This window comes from Meriones unguiculatus, chromosome 2 (assembly GCF_030254825.1).
Source record: "Meriones unguiculatus strain TT.TT164.6M chromosome 2, Bangor_MerUng_6.1, whole genome shotgun sequence".
NCBI classification, from domain to species: Eukaryota; Metazoa; Chordata; class Mammalia; order Rodentia; family Muridae; genus Meriones; species Meriones unguiculatus.
In genome coordinates, this window is record NC_083350.1 from 80,322,099 (window position 1) to 80,336,208 (window position 14,110).

The following is a 14,110-nucleotide window of genomic DNA, read 5'->3' on the forward strand; positions in this document are numbered from 1 at the left end:
AGTACTTTTGCAAATTCTGTGGAAAGGCAAAAGAGTTCATCAAGGTAATTTTAGCCAGCTGTTACAGACAGGGCCAAGAACACACCTGAACGTTCCAGGTTGACTTATACTGTAATTTATTGATTGGTATAGTGTACACACTAGCAGAAATTGTGGGTGGGGTGGGGGAGAATGAATATAGAAGTACAAGAAAAAGGTGAATAAATGAGACCTCTTGTATCTTAGCAACATGTAATCAGCTTCAATACAGTCTACTGTGCTTTGAAGAGGCTTTGGCTAAGCTACCAATCTTGATTGCATGATTCAGTTTACTGTGAGAAAAGTCAGAAGATATCTTCTTAAAAACAAGCCTATTTTTAGTGATGGAGTCACTTTTCATATCTGAGTCTCTGTGGAACTGATAACCAGTTACTGTCTTTGGAGGACATCTTAACCTTTCCCTTCATACCCTCCCTATGTGTGTGACTGTATCTCTATTTTTACATTCAAAACTCCATATTACTATCTTGTCATCTTTAGCCCTAAGATTAACCACAGTTCTACATACATTTTCACTGTACTCAACAAAAGAGTCTCTGATAATGCCAGTGTCTCTAGCCAAATGCAACACAGGCTACTTAGTCTCTGCTGTTTGTTTAATGTAATTAGTCATCATCTTTCTGCTTGTTGTTCTGGCTTTCCTACATAGGCTCAATACTGTCCTTAAAAAGTGATACTCCAACAAGCACCATGCATGGAGAAAACCTAAAACCTGCACAGATGTAGCCCATTGCAGTTCATTGTTCAAGTGGGTTCCATAGTAATGGGAAGAGGGACTGCCTCTGACATAAACTGATTGGCCTGCTCTTTGATCACCTCCCCCTGAGGGGTGTGCAGCCTTACCAGGCCACAGAGGAAGACAATGCAGCCACTCCTGATGAGATCTGACAGAAAAAGATCAGAAGGAAGGGGAAGAGGACCTCCCCTATCAGTGGACTTGGGGAGGGGCATGTGTGAAGAGGGGGAGGGAAGGTGAGATTAGGAGGGGAGGAAGGAGGGTTTTATGGGGGGATACAAAGTGAATAAAGTGTAATTAATAAAAGTTAAAAAAAGAAAAGAAAAAGTCATTAGTTAAAACCAGGCTCTAAATTACTGGACAATGGGTACGTTTGTATAGAGCCCAAAAATTTTCAACAGCATCTAAGTTAGAGATCAATTGAGGATTTGCTTGTAAAGTTTTGTTTTCATCATTAAAAATGTGGAAAAAAAAAACAGAGTGCCCCCCCATTCTTTAGAGGGTGTTTAATATAGTGGCCTGGGTTAGTAACCTCCTGATTAGATTCTATTCCTCCCCACCTAGGTGGAGGGTTAAAGGAAGCCATGGCTACCAGTTCCACAGTCTCCATTTTATTTCAATCTGCAATTATCTATTTTTATATCATGGTATAATTAAAATAAAATAAAAATCTAAATATTCAGTTTAATAAAAAATTATTTTTACTGACAATTTTATTAATTATTGTAAATTAATGGACACATTATGGAAAGCACAATGAAAACCATCCTGACTTTTCTAATTCTTCTCTGAAAAGCTGTCATATCATGCTGTCTATCGAAACTTTTCTGGATCTATTACACAGAAAATTATGTAAAATTTTAGTGTCTGGCCACTTTTGATCAACCGAGTATGAGCCTGAATTAATAGCATAATAATTTATTAACAGTGTGATATTATTCCATTGGTGCATAATCACTATGTCTCCATTTTAGTCTACTATGAATGAACCTTAGGTGCACGCCTGTTTGTACTTCAGTTTCTAGATGTGTATTTTTTCTTTAATATCCAGTCTAATTTTTATTTTGTTTTCAAGTATTTCTTTAAGGAATAACTTTTATTTAGTGCATTAATTTAGGGGACATCACAATGTCATTATTTTGATTGATTTATCAGCATGTAATGAATTATGCATGGTATTTTTCATATATTTTTGAGATTATTATATAATTTCATTTTCCCCTTTCTTTCCTGCTTTGAACCCCTTCCATGTATCCTTCTTGCTTCTTTTTTACTTAATAATTTGTTATACATTTGTGATTTATTATTATTAGTATCTTCTTAGAAGCCTGTTGATTTCTTCTCCTTAGAGATACAAAGGAAAGAATTTGGATAAGAGGAGATGTGGAGAGGACCTTGCAGAAGTAGAAGAAGGGGAAAACATTAATCAGAATGTATTATATATTAAAAAAAAATCAAATTTCAGTAAGTGAAAAAAAAAAAAACAGGTGCCTGTAGCTGTGTGGTGGTATATGAGATTACCTAAATTAACATTTGATGGCTGCATCTTTTTTTTTATATTACTGTGCCACAATTATGACAATACCTCCCTAGCATACTTAAAATTTGGCATGAAGATTACCTCTAGAAGGCTTTTTTCTTCTTTTTCTTTTTTAATTATCTTAAGTTAAATTTACTTTTAATTATCTTCTACTTTGGTGTAATTATAAAGTTCTTAAACATCATCAATTTTTTGTGATACTATGTAAAAATACCACTGAACCACTGAATTTTTTATTCTGAGTAAAACCTTCCTATTGCTTGATATATATATATATATATATATATATATATATATATATATATATTGCTTTGTCCACAAAATGTCCATTGAATTATACATTATCAGGAGTGTTCCCTTGCTACTGGGTTGGTTGACTATTTCCTGGGGAGAACTATTACTCTCACTCTTGGCATTCTTTCATTGCATTTATATATTTGGTCTAGGGATAGGCCTTCTGAGATTTCTCTTTCCTCATCAGTATTTCTGTTGGTATCATCCATTTTCAGATAATGTTGTCAGACATGTTGGTTTCATGAGTGTTGGTTTTTCTGACCTTCCTAGGAGATGCAATCTGACAGGAAATCTCCCATTCTTCTAGTTCATGCAATTTTTTCATACCCTTCTTCTGAAATAATCAGTGAACCTTAGGTACAAGAGTTATGGCAGATTAATCTGTGTAAACTAGGTTACATAACTGCATTTTTACTAGTTTTGGCTTATGTAAATGAAAAAAGTCCTTTTATATCTCTTTTCTCAAACTCATACAAAGTTTCATGTGTTTCTTGTTTATTTATGTGGGTAAAATAAATAAAAAACTTACTACAATTTTGTGTATATAGTGCCAGTGAAATAAAAATCATTTTTTATTTTCTAGAATAACTTTTTCCAATACTATTTTTTATAAAACATATGTATCTTTGTTCACTGTTCCTTATCATAAAATAATTGATATCATACATGTGGTTTGATTTCTAAAGTCTAAGTTATTTATTACTGATTTTTTTACTTACCAAGTAAAAAAAAGACTTTATACAAAGTCTTCAAATTGCATAGTGTATTTTTTCATTTTTCTTTAAAACTTTATTTTAGCTATAATAAGTTACTTTATTTACATATATATATATATATTTTAATACTCAAGAATGCCTTTATTGCCTTATTGGTTTTACATGTGATTTCTAAGTAATGGTAAAAAGATACATTGGGCTGTACTAATTGAGATAATTATTATAAACTATGAATTGTGTTGAAATAAAAAAAAAACATCTATTTTAAATATAAATTGTCATGAATTACTTATTCATTTTCTCCTCTGGAGAAAAATTAATTTTACTAACCCTTTTATACAATAACCTTAGACTATAAACTGTATAACCATCTTATGTTTTCTAAAACTCAAGAAATTACACTTCATCCAGGAAGCTTATATTTTACAAAAAGAGACTGCTACAGAAAACCACAACCAATAAACATTCTGACCTGTGTATCTCAGTGACAATGGGTACATCTACAGAACACTTTTGTATCTGAGGTTCAAAGAGCATTATGGAAAGATGAGGCAAAAAGACGTAGGAGCCAGAGGATCAAGGAGTTTGCTGGGAGATTATGAAATTGTGTCCCGGTAATGTGGGAAGATACACCTGTAAAGTCTCATCATTATGACTCTCCAAACATGAACTAAACAATGAGGGTACCAACAGCCATGCCAAATTGGACAAGGGAGAGCCCACAAGACCTCAGCCATACACAAAGAACCACTGGTAACTAAGAAATGCTGAATGTGGGACAAATAGTCTTCTTCAGGCATGAGCATGCCAATTGATTATCCAGTATCAAGTCATCAACCTTGAATACATGTATACAAATAACATTATACAGGTTGAATAATATAATCTATATATATATATATATATATATATATATATCAGTGGACTAGGAGAGGGACAAGACATGGAAGAATGAGGGAGGGTGGGACTGGGAAGAGAGCAGGCTAAAGCTGGGATACAAAGTGAATAAATTGTTAATAATAATAATAATAATAATAATAATATAAAAAGTTTTAATTTAAAAATCCATGTCTTGGCACATTATGGAATACCCCTGTGCTATCACAAGGTTATTTTTTCTGACTGCAGGAAGAAAGACACCAAACAAAAGTCATAGCACCTAAGGGATTTATTTCCTCACACAAACCATGTTGCCCCTATCTTTGTGCAAGTTACATATATATATATTACTTTTGTGTTTTTACTTATTCTTTCAGATTTTTACACAGTGTGTTTTGATAATATTATCCATACTTCCCCAAATCTACCCAGAACCTTCCCCACCTTCCCACCCACCCAATTTCATGTTCATTCTTCATCATTAAAAATAAAGTAAAACAAAAATAAATCATCTAGTCTATATTTGTTGATTGACTATTTGTGAGCATTGTTTGCCCTTGATTATAACCAGTGCCAGTATTGAAGAAAGCCAAATTTCTGTCTCTCAGTAGCTGTCAATTTTGAATTGCTTCTTGGCTAAGACTAAGAAGTTTTACCCGCTTTCCTTGCTCTGCACTGGTATGTTGTCTGACTTCAGCTGTTGTTGCTTTTGGGCCCTGGCTTCTCTGGAAAATGTCCTTTCCTTTTTCCATCACCTCTGTCTCTTTGAAATTTATTAGAATTTGGCTTACATTGATTTTTTTTTCTATAAAGATTCAGAGAAAATTGACACTTCAAAAAGCATTGAAAAATTCGTGTCTATAAGAGATTTAAACATATCTTCCGTAAATATATCTCTGTCCGGTTTTGAAGTTTTCAAAGTTTTTTAAACCTGTGTTATCATTTGCTATTAAAACACAAACACATTTTGTTTCATATTTTGTATTTATTTCACTGTATATTTAATTTACTTCATTTTAAAAATGTTCACCAAATTATTCACAAGTTTATACTAACTGTACAAGAAAAAGATAAGTCATTCATTATGGAAAACACAATAGATGACCCCTAAAACTCTATAAAGAAAACACCCATACAATTTAGCAATTCCACTGCTATGCACATATCTCATGGAAATGGATATCACTGTTTTAAAGAACACCTGCATTCCCATATTCATTAGAATACTATCTATATTAACCAAATAATATAGAAAACATAAATGTTTATCAGTAGGTAAATAGATGAAGAAAATGTTTTATCCATACACAGTAAAATGTCATTTACTGTGTAAAATGGTAAAATCCTATAATTTGTATTATGCATAGAACAAAATGTGATTATGGTAGCCAAGCACTGAAAGAAAAATAATGTTATTTCCTCATAGATATAATCTAAAGCAAAATATCTTGTAGAGGTTGAAAGTACAATGGCTGTTAGGAGATACAGGAAAAACAACATGAAAAAAATGAGAAAAAACTGGCCACAGACTCACAGAAAAATGAGTTCTGGTGTAATCTTGTACAGTAGGATAAATATAAATAATAGTAATGTGCCATATATTTTTAAAACTAAAATAAAAGGTTTTGAATGTTTTCATCACAAAGAAATGGTAGTTGTCTGAGGAGATAAATAGATTTGCCCTGCTTTGAACGCATTTACACTTTGCATTTCTGTGTCATACTAACATTTCTCAGATAAAAGTAAGCAAACTTCTATTTTGTCCAGAAAAAGCATTGATAACAGACAAAGAAAGAAATTTTGTGAAGTATAGATTGGTATACTAATGTGTTTAATTAGGACTCCTCAATGAAGAATGGATGAGGGTTTCCTTTTGTGAGCATGGGATAGTTACAAATGATTATACTGCAAAGAAAATATCTCCCCCCCCCCAGTATCAGCAAATAGATTATATATCCTCTGAGAGAGACCGTTTCTCCTGAACTACCTCCAAAACCTTCCCTAATGGGAAATTAATGGCCCCAGTATTGTGTGATCTACAAAAATTAGCTATTGCTACTGAAAGCATAAAGAGATAATGTTCACGCCATACACAAACAGCAGCATTATTCTCAACATCCTGTGCTGAAGCATCACATGGTAGCTTACTCACATGTAAAACATGCATGGACATTTATAAATAAAACCAAACAATTCTGGATTATCAGGTACTGCTTATTTGTGATATTGCACATGACTGTAATTTATAGAAATCCCATCTTGAATTTTTAATTCTTTTCACATTATTGATATAATTATACATAAATATCTATAAAATTTCCAACTGTTTTACTATAAAATTTTATAGTCTTTTTTATTAAATGTTTGCAAATCTCTTTAATATAATCATCATAAATATTGTAAAATTGTTCAGTTCACATCAACAAGTAACCCAGCTTTTGTACCACTTGTAAAGTTAATTTGCCTCAGCCTCCAAGTTCTTTTTTTATATGGCTCTTCTTTTTAGTCTCAGAACTAAAATTTATATGTACTTGTCACTTTCCTGCTGGTGTAATGCTAGGTGGTCTGCTGAATCTCTGTGGTGGTCATCTACAGTAAATTACAGTGGCACTACCACCAGCAGCCTCACAATCAATCCTTCGAGCATTACAACAGTCTTCTAATTAGCTCAGTGGCAATCCATTGGCAACTTTGAACACTCCTAGCTCACAATAGACAGCTTGGTGAACAAATTCTAACTTTCTTGCTATTTAATGAAGTAAAATTCCCTTTCATGCTATCATGCATCTATGTGTATCCTGCATCAAATGAGAGCTGACTCTAGTAATGGACAGTACAGAAGAATCTCTTCCAAATCTTGCCTGTGTACTCAGTCTCTATCTCAGTGAGAGATAACTGGCAAGTATCTGTCTGTAAAATTTTTACTTTTTCTTTTTCATCCCATATAATTTTACCAATTAATAAATGCTGGATTGTTATTCCCTTTATTCACCTGTGTTGTGTGCTTTTAGAGTCTTGGTTTGATCTGATTCATAAATACCTGGAAGCTGTAATGGTGTCAGTAAATAGCTCCATGGAAAAGGAATCTTGGGATAAATTTCTTAACTATAATCTATTCTGTCTGTATAATGCTACTCACTCCTGATGATGCAGCCTTGCCAGGCCACTGAGGAAGAGAATCCAGGCAGTCCTGAAGAGACTTAACAAGCTGTGAGCAAATGCCTATAGTGGAGTACTCTCCCTTTCAGTGGACTAGGGGAAGGGCATGGAGGGTAGAGGGAAGGAAGGTGGGACTGGGAGAAGTTGAGATTGGGGGCTTCAATCAGGATATATAATGAATAAATTGTAAAGAAAAAAATTAAAATTAAAAAAAAGGAAAAGAAAACTTCTCTTTGTGACATAAGAGACCACTACAGAAAAACACAACAAACCAAAACGCAGAGTTCTATATCCCAGTACTGATGGATACATATAGTATTTGTTACAATTTTATTTCAGGATGTGTGCCTAATGATTTCTTATTTGGCTGCAATGAAAGTAATATGTGTAAGAACAGGTCTGGACTGTGGTAGAAGATGGATTTTCCAGTGTGCAGTGCAGGGTTTTTTAAAAGTCAATGACAAAGTGGAGGATTCAGGGTCAGGCAGAGAGTGACATACCTTTTATCTCAGTACTCAGGAAGCAAAGGAGAGTGTATCTCTGTGAGTTTGAGGTCATCTGGTCAATAAAGTGAGCAAGTTTCAGGACAGCAGGGATGTTACAGAAACACAGTCTTGAAACAAGAACAGCTGTAAAGACAATCAGTCTTCATTCAGTGCAGAGCCACATATGAAAACTACGTATTTATTTGAAACACTAAGTTAAGCTAACATTTTCTCTTAGCCATGGGTCTAATGTAGCCTTTAATTTAATGCAAAAATAAACATTGAAGTTGGAAAAATAAATATTGTGGCCTGAATAGTTATAATAATGGATGATTATGTTTCAACTTACTGATATTGTATATGCAAAGTTACTGAGGAAATGAGTGAAAATAAAATGTAAAGTAATCACATCTTTATTTGTTTGTTTTATTATGACTGCAATTAATATTTTGGCATTTGTAATTCTAAAACTAATATTTCATATATTGAAATTAAGAAAGCTCAGTTTTAATAAAATCACAAATTCATAATAATTGTAATTGCCAGTGAGTGAGATAATAAAATATTATAGTATGTGTGTGAGTGCATTTCAAAATTGGGAAGCTAGGCTTAAGGAAAAACAAACAAATAAACAAACAAACAGAAAACTTTCGTATTTACTTTACTCTAGCCAGCCACTTAGTAGCTCCTCACTTCTGGCTCCTTCAGAATGTTACCACTTTATTCCATAATTTCAGGGCAGTCTTACACACAATTAACTCTATTCACCAGAAACATGCACACATCTTACTTTATAGATACCTTAATTAATAGTTCAACTTAATAGTCTTTTATTTTATTCTGCATTTTCCTTCTGCAGCCTCAAACGTGCATACCCTAAATTGCATTAATATACAAATGTCTCATAAAGCTATATAGTTAATGTGTGTGCTCTGCTCTATATAATAAGAATCAGATATGCCCACTAGTATCTTGATATTTCCAAAAAAATGTTTCCTAAAACTTTAAAATTGAAAAATAACATGATTTCAATAAACAATAAGAATCTATTGGCAGATTCCTTTAAAACAGTAAATAAGTAAGTAAGTAAGTAAATAAATAAATAAATAAAATAACGCTGGATAAGGATGTGAGCTTTGCTAGTGAGATTTAAGGTCAATTTAAGAGGAAGCAGGGGGATCCAAGCTGGCTACGACCAGCATTCACCGAATCTTAGGGGCAACAGGTCTGAAACTCTGAAACTGGTGAGTGGAGGGGCAGCAGAAGACAGAACATCAACATTGAGGCTTTCTGGGCAAGCAGGGACAACCTGCTATTTGGATCCAGCTCAACCATAGACTTCTCTATGGACTAAGAGTGGCAAACATTCGATTCTGCCTGCTCTTCTCCTTGTCGGGCCTCCCTCCTTGGTGGTGGAAACCCACAGTGCCTGTGGCTCCTACCACAGAACTCCCTGCTCAGTGACTGAGATGGAGATGGTGGGCCTCCCAGTCCCTCAGTGGTAGGCTGCCAGATCTATGGGCCCTCGAGGACCTCCCAGCAGGTATCTGTACTAGCAGCCTCCCAGTTCTGCCACTGTGGCTGGACTCCCAGTGGACTGATATACCAGCCTCCAAGTTCTGCTACTGCAGCACCACTGAGCTGAAAAATCTCCTACACTTGCATTTGCCTCAGTAGGCCCAAATCTGAGAGTAGAAAACAGAGGGAACCCTTGTGTTTTCTGAATGGTCCTGCTAACAGTGGGTGCACCTTCAAGTGAGTGTATACAGAGCCCCAGATCCAGAGTCCCTCTACACTATCAGCCAGACATTAGATCCCTCCCACCCACAGTCCTACTGTGGGCAACATAGGTATTCTTGGAACAGAGTTCTCAACATGGAAGCCTCCGTTCTGTGGCTTTACCACTGGAGTCCAGGCAAACAATTCCTGGAGCCCAGACAGAGCTGAATACCAGAAAAACAGTATGACAGGCCTGTAGGTCACTGAGGTATTCAGGAATCTTCACATGCACATTGCTCCCACATACAGCACCAGTGACCACATCCCTCCTGTGCCTGCACTCTCTCATGCCCCACATTCCAGGCATCTATACTCTCTACCATGTTGTCCTTCAAGACACACTTCCACACACACGCTGGCGCTTGTTTGACTGCATTTGTGCACTCATGACTGAGACCTTCCTCACTTAGCATTTTGTGTTTATCATGCTAAAACACAAAAACACACTCTCAAACCAGTAGACCTCTCTCATCTTCCTGAAGAATACTCCAGAAACCAGAGAAAGAAGGACACAGTCTGAAGTACAGAATCCAGGATGAGACACTGAAGGTTATGAATAAGCAAATGGCCAGAGGTTGACGTAAGAACACATATGACAAAATTCAGGACATCATGGCTTCACAAGAAACACCCAAAATCAGTGGATATTCCAATTCATTGGAAATACAGGAAAATGATTTTAAAGCCATCCTTATCTAGTTATTAGAGATATATAAAGAGGAAACGAACAAATCTCTCAAAGATATAGCTACACAAATGGAGACAAATAAAGAGGAAATGAACAAAGCTCTCAAAGAAATACAGACAAATACAGCCAAACAAATAGAGGTTAAAGTAGAGGCACAATTAATGACATATAGGGAGGAAATGAACAAAAATATAGAAGCCATCAAAGAAAGACAGAAATCCACATTCAAACAGATGAAGGAAATGGTGCAAGGCATGAAAAGAAGATTAGAATCAATAAAGAAAAACAAACATGAAAACTCTGGAGCTGGAGAACATGGAGAAAAGATCAGGAACCATAAAGGTAAGCATCACCAACAGAATACAAGGGTTGGAAGAGAGAATCTCAGGTGCTGAATATACGTTTGCAGAAATTGATACTTCTTTCAAAGAAAAAGTAAAATTGGAAAAGTCCCAAACACAAAACATCCGAGAAATCAAGGATGCCATGAAAAGGCAAAATCTAAGAATAATAGGAATTGATGAAGAGGAATCCAGGCTCCAAGGTCCAGAAAATATTTTCAAGAAAATCATAGAAGAAAATTTTCCCAAATTAAAGAAAGAGATGTCCATAAACATTTAAGAGGCCTACATAACACCAAAAACAATAGGACCATAAAAGAAACTCCTCACTGTCATACCACAGTCAAAAAACTAAATCTACAGAATACAGAAAACATATTAAAAAGAGCAAGGAAAAAAGGACAAGTAACATGTAATGGTAGAGCAATCAGAATCACTCAAGACTTCTCAACAGGAACTATAAAAGCCAGAAGGGCCAAGGCAGATGTCATGCAGACTTTAAGGGATCACAGATGCCAACCCAGACTACAATATCCAGCAAAGCTTTCAAAAACACAGATATAGAAAACAAAATATTACATGATAAAACTAAACTTAAACAATATCTGCACATCAACACAGCCTTACAGAAGACACTAGAAGGAAAACTCCAATCCAATGAAAACAACTATGCCTAAGAAAACATAGGATATAGATAACTTCACAATGAGAAATTAAAAATAAATAGCAATGAAACACAGTAACACCATCAGCACCACAATAAAAGAAACTACCATGCATTGGTAACTGTTGTCTATTAACATCAATAGATTCATCTCTCCAACAAAAAGACATAGAGTAACAGAATGGTTGCAGAAACAGGATCCAACATTCTGCAGCATCCAAGAAACACACCTCTAAAACAAAGATAAATGCTACCTCAGAATAAAAGCTTGGAAAAATGTTTTTCAAGCAAATAGACCCAGAAAACAAGCTGGGGTCACTATCCTAATATCTAATAAAATAGATTTTCAACCAAAATTAATAAAAAAAGAATGAGGAGGGGCACTTCATTCTCACAAATGGAAAGTTCCACCAGGAGGACATCACAATTCTGAACATCTATGACTCAAATACAAGAGCAACTACATTTATAAATAAAACAGTATTGAAGCTGAAATCACATATTGATCCCAACACCTTAATAGTGGGAGACTTCAACACTCCACTCTCACCAAGGGAAATAGGGAAATAAAGGCAGTAACAGAGGTCCTAAATCAAATGGACCTAATAGATGTCTACAGAACATTTCACCCAAATTTAAAAGACTATACCTTCTTTTCAGAACCTCATGGAGCCTTCTTCAAAATAGACCATATAATTGGTCACAAAGCAAATCTCAACCAATACAAGAAGATACTGTCTGTGTCCTGTCTGACCACCATGGACTAAAGCTAGACCTCAACAACAACAGAAATAGCAAAAGACCTATACACACATTGAAACTGAACAACTCACTGTTCAGTGAACACTGAATTAGGAAACAGAAAAAGAAAGAAATTAAAAACTTTCTAGAATTCAATGAGAATGAAGGCAAAACATATCCAAAGTTATGGGACACAATGAAAGCATTGCTAAAAGGAAAATTCATAGTGCTAAGTGCTTTCATTAAGAAATTTGAAACATCTCATCCAAGAAACTTAATGGCTCACTTGAAAGTCCTAGAAAAAAAAAAGACACACCCAAGAGAGTCAGATGGCTTGAAATAATCAAACATAGGGCTCAAATCAATAAATTAGAAAAGGAAAATAAACCAATTCAAAGAATCAATGAAACCAAGAGCTGATTCTTTGAGAAAATTAATAAGATAGACAAACCCTTAGCCAAACTAAAACGCAGAGAGAAACTATCCAAACCAGCAAAATCAGAAATGAAAAGGGAGACATAACAATAGACAATGAGGAAATCCAAACAATCATCAGGTCTTAGTACAAAAGCCTATATGCCACAAAATTTGAAAATCTAAATGAAATGGACAATTTTCTTAAAAGATTCCATTTACCAAAATTAATTGAAGATCAGGTTAAAAGATTGAATAGTCCTATATCCCCATGGAAATAGAAGCAGTCATCAAAAGTCTCTCTTCAAAATCAGCCCAAGCCCAGACAGTTTCAGAGCAGAATTCTACCAGACCTTCAAAAAAGAGCTAACTCTGATTCTCTAAAAACTGTTCCACAAAATATAAACACAAGAAACACTACTAAACCCATTCTGTGAAGCCACAGTCACCTTGATACCTAAACCACACAAAACTCAACAAAAAACACAACTTCAGACCTATCTCCTGAACATTGATGCAAAAATACTCAACAAAATAATTGCAAACCAAATCCAAGAACACATAAAAGCTATCATCCAACATGACCAAGCAGGGTTCATCCCAGGCATGCAAGGGTGGTCCAATGTACAGAAAATTTTCAATGTATCTACCACGTGAACAACCTGAAGGAGAAAAAAATATATGATCATCTCTTTGGATGCCAAAAAAGCATTTGACAAAATCCAACACCCGTTCATATTTAAAGCCTTGGAAATAACAGGGATATAACACACATATGTAAACATAGTAAAGGCAACATACAAGAAGCTTATTGCCAACATCAAACTAAACAGAGAGAAACTTAAAGCAATCCCACTTAAATCAGGGACAAGGCAAGAATGCCCACTCTCTGTATATCTCTTCAACCTAGTACCTGATCTTCTAGCTAGAGCAATAAGACAACTAAAGGAGATCAAGGGGATACAAATCAGAAAGGAAGAAGTCAAAGTATCACTATTTGTAGATGATATGATAGTATACATGAGCAATCTTAAAAATTCAACCAGAGAACTTCTTCAGCTGATAAAAAGTAGCTCGATACAAAATTACCTCTAAAAAAAAAAAAAATCAGAAGCCCTCCCATATACCAAAGACAAAAGGGCTGAGAAAGAAATTAGGGAAACAACACCCTTCACAATAGCCACTAATAACACAAAGTACCTTGGTATAACTCTAACCAAGCAGATGAAAGATGTGTTTGAAAAAAATTGAAGTCTCTGAAGAAAGAAATTGAAGAAGACATCAGAAGATGGAAAGCTCTCCAGTGCTCATGGATCAGTAGGATTAATAAAGAGAAAATGGCAATCTTGCCAAAAGCAGTCTACCGATCCAATGCAATTCCCCTCAAAATACCAACAAAATTCTTTACAGAACTTGAGAGAAAAATTCTCAACTTCATATACAAAAACAAAAACCCAGAATTTCCAAAATGATCTTGTACAACAAGAGATCTTCTGGAGATAACTGCATCCCTATTCTAAGGCTGTACTACAGAGCAATAGTAATAAAAACTGCATGGTACTGGCAAAGAAATGGAATGGTGGATCAATGGAATCGAATAGAAGACCCAGAAATAAATCCATACACCTACAGATA

General features: G+C 34.9%; 1 pseudogene; it reads right to left on the reverse strand.

Annotated features, from left to right (window-relative positions):
• Nucleotides 1–241: 241 nt before the first annotated feature.
• Nucleotides 242–731, reverse strand: LOC110541540 (eukaryotic translation initiation factor 4E-like; annotated as a pseudogene).
• Between the last annotated feature and the right edge of the window lie 13,379 nt (nt 732–14,110).